Source organism: Passer montanus, unplaced genomic scaffold, assembly GCF_014805655.1.
Source record: "Passer montanus isolate IOZ18808 unplaced genomic scaffold, ASM1480565v1 scaffold2, whole genome shotgun sequence".
Lineage (NCBI taxonomy): Eukaryota > Metazoa > Chordata > Aves > Passeriformes > Passeridae > Passer > Passer montanus.
Window position 1 is genome coordinate 12,096,889 of NW_024366591.1, and position 8,556 is coordinate 12,105,444.

The following is an 8,556-nucleotide window of genomic DNA, read 5'->3' on the forward strand; positions in this document are numbered from 1 at the left end:
TTCTTATTTCCTTGTCTTCATCTTGACATGCTTTTTCATAATTTCTTTTTTGAAGGTCTTCTTTGGATGAGAATGTAGTCTTCCTGAGGAACTGAAATGGTAAAGAGTAGAACTTGACTGTCAGGAAGTGAGTGTTGAGTAGTCATTTTCTTCCCACCCCAGTTTATTTTCACAGCTTTTTTCTACAGTGTTGCATACCTTGGGCATGTGGCTTTGCAAGAAGAATTTAATTCAGGAGGGATCTTGCATGCCAGCCCCTCTCTATTCTTCTGTTGTTACCTTAAAAAATGATCAGGATGGCACTCATCACCTGTTTTCAGAAACCCAACCTTCTCCCTTGGGAAATATCTTGCTATTATATTAAATTTTGCCCTACTCTTCTCTAAATAGCAATGGATCATAATGCTTTTGTTCTGTTCAAATATTAGAAAAATCTTGGTATAGCTCAAGACGTATTTTTTTCTCAGTATTCTGTAATTATAATTTTTAAAACAGTAAAGTGAATGTTTTTTTTAAAACATTAAGGCCTGCAAGCCTTAATTTGATTTCCTCTACAGTGATCGTATCTGCTCAACTTCTGTTTAACTTCCCCAGAAAAACTGAAAAAAAAACCCCAGGTCACTCATCTTGCACAGCCTGTTACCACTATTCTGAATACTGCACTTTGCATTCAGCTGTGTCTAGCAGGAGAGCAATTTACTGTTCTTGCACAGATGCTCACCTGATGATCGTGGGTTACCACCTGCTGCCTTTTCCCAGCAAGATGGGAGCAGTTCTCGGGATGAGAGATTGTAGTCCTCTTGTGTGAAGAGAAATGCATTTCATTTGATGTTTTCTTTTGGGCTGTGGGGGTAGCACAGGCTGTAAGACATTTGATGTTCTGTTTCACAGCATCCTCTCTCAACAGCAGTGGATGTGAATCTTGGAATGTTAGTTTATGGACAGAACAACATATAATGAGGCAAATTACAGTCTTCATAAACAACATATGGTGGCCAGATATTTTCATTTCTGCTGCCAGGTCTTCATGCCTCATTACATGTAGAACATAGACTTGATCATTATAGATCATTAGAGCATTTCCCTTAAAGAGAGGAATTTCTGGTTCTTCTCCAATAGGACTAACAGATGAAAGTGTTAACATACAATCCTTATTCTTGATATTGGTGAGTGACATTAAAATTTCTGAAACAGCACTGTTAGATGACTTTAAAATAAGAGGATAGAATCTTACTGTCTCTCCATCTGGCTCTTCTTGCACAAGCTCTTTCACTGGGGTTATTTGGGAACATGTCTCATCTTCAGTTACATCAGGACTAGAACAGTGTCTTGTTAAGTCTGGGCTGCTTGGTGTTAAAGACTTTATAAAATTGTAACAGATGGATATAGAACTCTTTTGCATCTCTGTTACTGGCCATATGTAAATTACAGATTGTGTTTCTGTAGCTTGCCTTGCTTTAGAGACCCTTCTCGCTGCAGCTACAAGCAGTTGCTGTAGTTCAGATGGGAAAAAAGATAGTGGTATTGATGTGACTTTGGCTTGATGTGGTATCTCTAGATGAGGTTTTAAAATCTGTACCTGAGGCTCTTCAGTAACTTCAAGAGGATCAAAGATTTCAGAAGCAGGTACTTTGTCTTCTTGGTTAGCATGACTTAGTGAGAAACCTCTTTGCAGAGAGTGCTTTGCAGCCAAGTTTTCATTACTTTGAGCCTTAAAATCGGTTGAGAACCTTCCTCTGCCAGCAGAGGTCATGACACTGTTTCCTAGCATGTCGACTCTTCGTCTCTGCTCATTTGCTGATCCTCTCCCAGCAGGGCAGATGTGGCTCTGGTACCCACCTCCTAATGAGCGCTGTGGTTTGACTCAATGGGTTCTGCTTAGACAGACTCAATGGGTTCTGCTTTTGTGAAGGGGCAGTTGTACACGTTGTACTCTTTCTGCAGGAAAGAGAACGCAAAAGGAGTTTCAGCGAGTCTCATCTATTTTCACCTCTTTCCTGAGGGCTTCACTTGTGCAGCCTGACATGCTTACAATAAAAGTGGACAGAAATTAGCATGTGATTACACGTTTGCAAATGCACACAGATTTTTCTTCATGACCTCAAAGAAAATTAAGAAACAGAAACATGTCATGTTAAGTATTAACTACAGCTCATGTAGCCAGTAGAATTTTTCTGCAATAGCAATTTGCTGTCAGATACTTCCAGTCTCAAGCTGGCAGTGAGTTTCTGCTTGCTTCCATAGGAATTTACCCAATACTGCAAGCTGCTGGTGGACAGGATCTATTTTGTTTAGATATAGCACTCTTTCATGACAGAAGATACAATCTTCTTAGACACAACACCATTGAAATCAATGCACATTTTTAATAAAAATGGTCTGAACCAAAGGCCTTTACAATTAGTTCTGTACTTTGCTCGCAGAATGCTTTGACATCAGCAGCCAACCCCAGCCTACACTACTCTCTGCTGTGGCAGATTCAGACCCAGTAGCTTTGTCATAGCTTTTAATAAAGATGTAAAAAAAAATTTAAAAAACAAGTTCAGATGTTTATCTGATATATATTACAATCTTCTAAGCACCAGTAAAATTGTAAAATGCTAAACAATAATAAAAGCATAGTTGAATGAACAAGAGAAGGAAACATGAAATTTAAATTTGTATTCTTTGTAAATTTGAGAGAAATCAACAAATTATTTTGAATTAACTGCTGCTTCTCCAGTGGTTATATTCTCCTAGGAATAATGTACTCATCACTACAGACTTGATTTTGTAGAAAGGAAACATACACACTCATGTTATTTGCATGTCGATCGCACAACTCTAAGGTGTTTTTTAGCCTTCCTAAACATGAAAAATCACAGTGAGTTTCACCTCCATAACAGAAGAGGTTCTACAACTTAACTTACAAAAAGAAATGTAATAAAGGCAAGGCCAGCGAGCCTCTGTTCAGGATCATGAAAATTAAATTTTCTGAGTCCTTTTATCTAGCAAAAATGAATAAACTGAAAAAAAATGACATTTCATCCTTGTCTAGGCCGTATCTCCTTCATTTATGATGCATTCATCAAGATGTAATTACTCAATTCCAGGACTCTAATCAAGAATAATTAGAAATAATTATATCAGCAAGTTATTTGAATAATAATTTATACATAGGAGGAGTGAGGCCTTCTGTAGAAGCAGACTCTAAATCAATTCCTTTACTTTATCTGATGAGTGGGGTTTTTTTGTTCTGCTTTTTCATTTCTGATGTTTTTACTACATCCAGCACTGCAGTGTGATAAAGCTGGGGCCAATCTTCTGATCTAGAAAGTCTCTTTGCATCTTAAAAAATGGAAAGTTTCAGAAACTTAGAGACACAGCAATTAAATTAAAATTTAAAAAAAAAAAGGAAAGAAATAAAAGGGTTTATATTTTTGAGCTAGAAAATCCTGATTAATTGTGAAACCAGCCAAAAAGAGGTAAATATCACTGCAGAAGAGGAAGTCTCTGATTCTCAGAAGTCCTAGAGACACAGCAATTAAATTGAAAATTTTAAAAAAAGAAAGAAATAAAAAGGTTTATATTTTTGAGCTAGAAAATCCTGGTTAATTGTGAAGCCAGCCAAAAAGAGGTAAATATCACTGCAGAAGAGGAAGTCTCTGATTCTCAGAAGTCGTAGCTCAACTGTGAAAGCTCTGAACTGACTGATGTAGTGATGGAGCTCATCTAGTACAGTCTCCAACTTTGATGATTAATGTGCTGTACCTTACAGTACACATCTTAATGTACAGTAGTGACCTTGGTTGTGTCATTTTGTCAGTCCTTGAGTTTAAGACATTAACCCTTGTGTCATGGGTCTCAGGGTTCCCAATAAAACTGAAAAAAGAACTACTACATTTACGTGCCTTAAAATGTCCTTATTTACACACACACACAAAAAAAAATTACTATATTTACATGCCTTAAAATGTCCTTATTTACACAAAAAAAAAAAAAAACAAAAAAAAACCCCCCCAAAAAAAACAAACAAAAAAAAAACAACCAAAACCCAACACCTGAAAGAAATCCTTCTTTTTTCTTCCACCTTAAAACATGCAGCCTGCCAAGCAGGATTTCACACTTAGGAGCTGAGCAGTACAGATTTCCCTATTACTTCAATTTCATGGATATAAATCTTTTCCATCTGACGTGGTCTCACAATCTCATTTTTATGACTGTGGCTCACCATTGCCCTATCTTCACCAGAGATGTAGACAGCAAAGAGTCTTACAAATAAATGAGTAAAATTCGTATTTCACATTTCCTTATTTTTGATAACAATGTATCATGCACATGCAAGGTGTCCTTCTAGCCCAGTGCCTGCCTCTGATGGTGGCCAAAAGCGAAGGCCCAGCAGTAACCTGAGCAGAGGCCATGCACCTGGTGACAATTCCCTGGATGCCCCCCAGGCTCTGCGAGTGGGGGGCACAGGGCCCTCCCCAGCCAGCAAGGCTCTCTCCATGGGTTTCCTGCTGGCTCCAGGCCCTGCTGTGTAGCTCCCTCAGTTTTCCCATCAGCTCCCACCCCACAGCGGTGCCCATGGGGCCGTGTTTGGGGCCAAGCCTGGGTACAGCCAGGATGGGCTGGGGGAACGGAGCAAGGGGCTGAGGTTTAGTTACCGTCACAGCCAGAGCGCAGGCACCGGGCTGCAAGTGCAGCCTCCAGATGCAGCAGCAACTGCCAGCACTGCAGAGAGCCTTCCAGAACCTTCCAAAGGCTGCTGGACACCTGCTGCACTGACTCAGGGCGGAAAGTGGGCAGGAGACAAAGAGACCACTCACCCAGATCTTCACGTGGCAACAGAGAGAGTGTATTCCTCAGCCCTTCCTTATAAAGGGCATTAGAAAAGCCCAGTCCAGATACTTTCATTGGTCTGGTCTCCACGCCCCCTCAGGTTCTGGCCCGGGAAATGCTGCGGAGCTGGGACTGGGCCAGGGCGCTGTCACTCACCCCAGGGGCCGGGGCGGTCACACACCCTGGGGGCATGGTGACATCTCACCCTTCTGTCTTTATAACATTTGTCATCTGCTCTCCGTCACCCATCTGCAGAGTCAGCCCAGGGGCCGGGGCGGTCACACAGCGCCAGCCAGCCTGCCCTGGGGCATGGCAACCTCTCACCCTTCTGTCTTTATAACATTTGTCATCTGCTCTCCGTCACCCATCTGCAAGGCCCCTTTGCAGATGGGGTGACAGAAGACAGCGTGGGTCTAATTTGCACTGGAACTGCAGCATTCACATCCACAATCGCCAGGCAAGAGCTCAGGTTAGCATCAGTCACAGGCTTAGTGCTTATAGGTTACAACTTATCTCTAAAACCAAGAAACGAGCGTGGGTCTAATTTGCACTGGAGCTGCAGCATTCACATCCACAATCTGCCAGGCAAGAGCTCAGGTTAGCATCGGTCACAGGCTTAGTGCTTATAGGTTACAACTTATCTCTAAAACCAAGAAACTATTTAACTTTTAAACCATTTATCCCTTAGAGAAAAACCCAACTACTAGAGAAAATAATCTGTAAACAGAAAAGCAGGTCATAAACAGGAAACATAAGTTGTAAACAAATCAAGCTCTTATATGAACTGACACTTTAAGAGTCTTGGATTTCCATGGGATAGGTCCTTGTGATGTTTGTTGAGGGGACATCAGGATAAGCAAATGTATCCAGCGTGTTCCAGCGTCCATTGAAACACATTTATCAGCTGGTTTAGGCAGCTGAATATCATAGGATTATTGTGCTGTTACATGATTGGTTCAAAGACATGAGAACATGATACTACCTAAGACTTCAAGGTGGGATTGTACATTCACCCAACCTTTTTCCCCTTTTTTGCTTTGTATTAATAACTAAAAATAGGAGCTTTGAACAGTATTAGTAAGGTAGGGGGTTGCTGACGGGGTCTCTTTTTCACTATGAGGACGTGAAGGAACCTCTTCCAGATGAGGCTTTCTCGTTTATCTCAAACGAAAAAGGGTTTAACTTTTGTGAAGTTTGTATATGAATATATTTTTCTCAGAGGTTTTCTTTGTTTTCTATTTTTTAAAAAACAAGCTTATGTTAATATCTAGTGCAAACCAAAATTTTTAACATGAACAACTTATGAACAATTGAAGAAATATAGGTATTTAAATTTTCTTCTCAATATGGTAACAGTGCAAGCAATATTAACAGATGACTTTTAGGTTTTTGGGTTTTTTTAAATGATGACAGGTGGCAAATTCTCAGTTAAAAATAATTTTGCGACCGAAGTTTGCTTATGATATTTCTAAATTAATGTTCTATGTATGCTTTAGTCTAGATCTAGATCTAGAATGTTAGGATGATTATATTCTTAGAATCTTCCAGGTCGATCTAGCTATATTACAAGTAGAAATATAATGAGAAAACTTATTAAAATATGTTCTAGGATCTCTTTAATAGATGGGCACTGTAGCCCATGTCCGAGACAGAAGCATAAGATCTTCTTAGTAACTGTAACAGATTCAGTTATCAGAGGCTCATTAATTTTTGTTTTAGCTAGCATAAATGACAATAATAAATATTGTACTGTGAGTTCTAAGACATACTTCTGTCTTGGTTTGAAAAGACAGGTGTCTGCTAAGGAAGTCAGGAGCTTCCCCTGAACTAGCAACTGTAAATCCCCTCCCTCCGAATTGTTATGAATTTGAAATTAAGGGGGGCTCTTGGGCAAAGATATGGGAGCAAGAATAACAGTTCTTTATTAGGGAAGAAAATTTTAAAAATAAAATAAACAATGCAGTTATACAAAACAACACTGACAGAGTCAGAATACAACCTGACACCCTGTTGGTCAGGGTGTTGGTAGCAGTCCAATTGGAATGGTGGCTGCAGTCCTCCTGGAGTGCCAGGTGTGGTTCTGTTGGAGCAGTAGTTCTGTAGAAGGGTGTAGTCTTCCTCTGAAGATCCAGTGGAAAAGGCAGCTGTTCCTGTGGGAAATCCAGTGGAAAGGCTGCTCTGGTGTCCCAAAATCTCAGATTATATCCAGCTACTAATGCTTGGTTCCTCCCTCTGAGCAGAGCACCTTATAATGGGATGCTGTGATTTTATCAGTCATGCAGTGACACTCAGTGGCCCACTAACAGCAGATGTCTCCCCTGAGGGAGGATTGGCTTGTGGAAGAGATAAAGAAAACTGCCCAATTAACAGAAGGTAACTTCCACACCTCTAACAGATGGCAAATACAATACCTATTGCCTTGCCATCTAGGACAACTTCTTAGACTGTTGTGCAATTTTGTAACCCTTGTGTGACACTCCTTCAATATTTTTACTCTTAGCACATGTTATTAGTCTGTTAGAGTCTGTGGAATATGAGAACCTTTCAGAGGGGGACTGTGAGGATTCATTGAGGTTTGAGGGGTAGAAACTTGGTGTTTGTTTGCTTTTTCACTGCCCATATGCAGGGAGGTGCTGGTTTCCTGCTGGACTTGGTGAGAGAGTGGCCCTCTCTTAGCTGCTGTGGAACAGCTTTGCCATGTGGTTGACACCATCTTTTCAGGACAGCTTGGTTGCTGTTATTCCCACAGCACCACATCCCTGCACGTTTCTTTCCACTGCTTTTTGCTGGGTGGGCCCCCACAGGGGTGTTTCCCACGCTCTGCTTCTGGGTTTGGTGCCCGCAGCTCTTCTCAGGGGCCAGGGATGGCGGCTCTCCTTATGGCTCACCAAGCGTGCCCCCACCTTTCCTGGGGGAGCCCTGGAGGCTCTGTCTGAGCCCTCCCCATTGCACAGCCTGGCCACAGGTTCTTGCGTGGTCCACAGGTCCTTCAGATGTCCTTGTCCTCCAGCCAGGGCCTCGGTGGCTCTGGAAGGGAAGGCGTCAGCAGCCCCAAGCCTCCCTCCTGGCCTTTCATGAGCACCGTTTTCCTTGCATTGTCAGGTAGTGCTCAGGAGTGGGGGCAAAACCAAGCCCTGTGGCCAAGGTGAGCAACGAAAACTGTCCCTGGCACAGCTGCCCATGCCAGCCCATGCCATTATTCCCTGTTGTGGCTCAGCTCAGCCCAGCCCTCCAGGAACCTGGGTGACAGCCCATCACTTGCTCTGCTGCCAAGGAGGCTGCAAACGAAGTGTTCCTTACCTGCTCATAGCTTGGACAGGGGAGAGAAGGCTTCATTATCAACCCCTCTATCTGGCTTTTTCACACTGGTTTGGGAATATGACAGAGCATATCAGACAATGAAAAGAAGTTAGACTTTATATTGATGATTTTTTTTTTTGCCTACACAACAGTTTTATTGAAATGCCTAGCAAAAAAATATCAAATTTATTTCACCGGGTTCTGGACCAAGTCCTAGCATATAAGCCCTTGCTCATAATACACTGTGTTTATTTATGTGTTTCAGATGCTGAGCTTGACACATAGATATGATATATACTGCATCGATTTTGAAAAGAGTGGTGGCTTCCTTCAGCTTGTGACAAATCCTGTTTGGAAACAATGCATAGCCTCCAAGGGGAAACTTGAAGAATAGGAAAAGGCAAGCACCCCTGTACAGCCTGAGAGAGTAAGCTATGA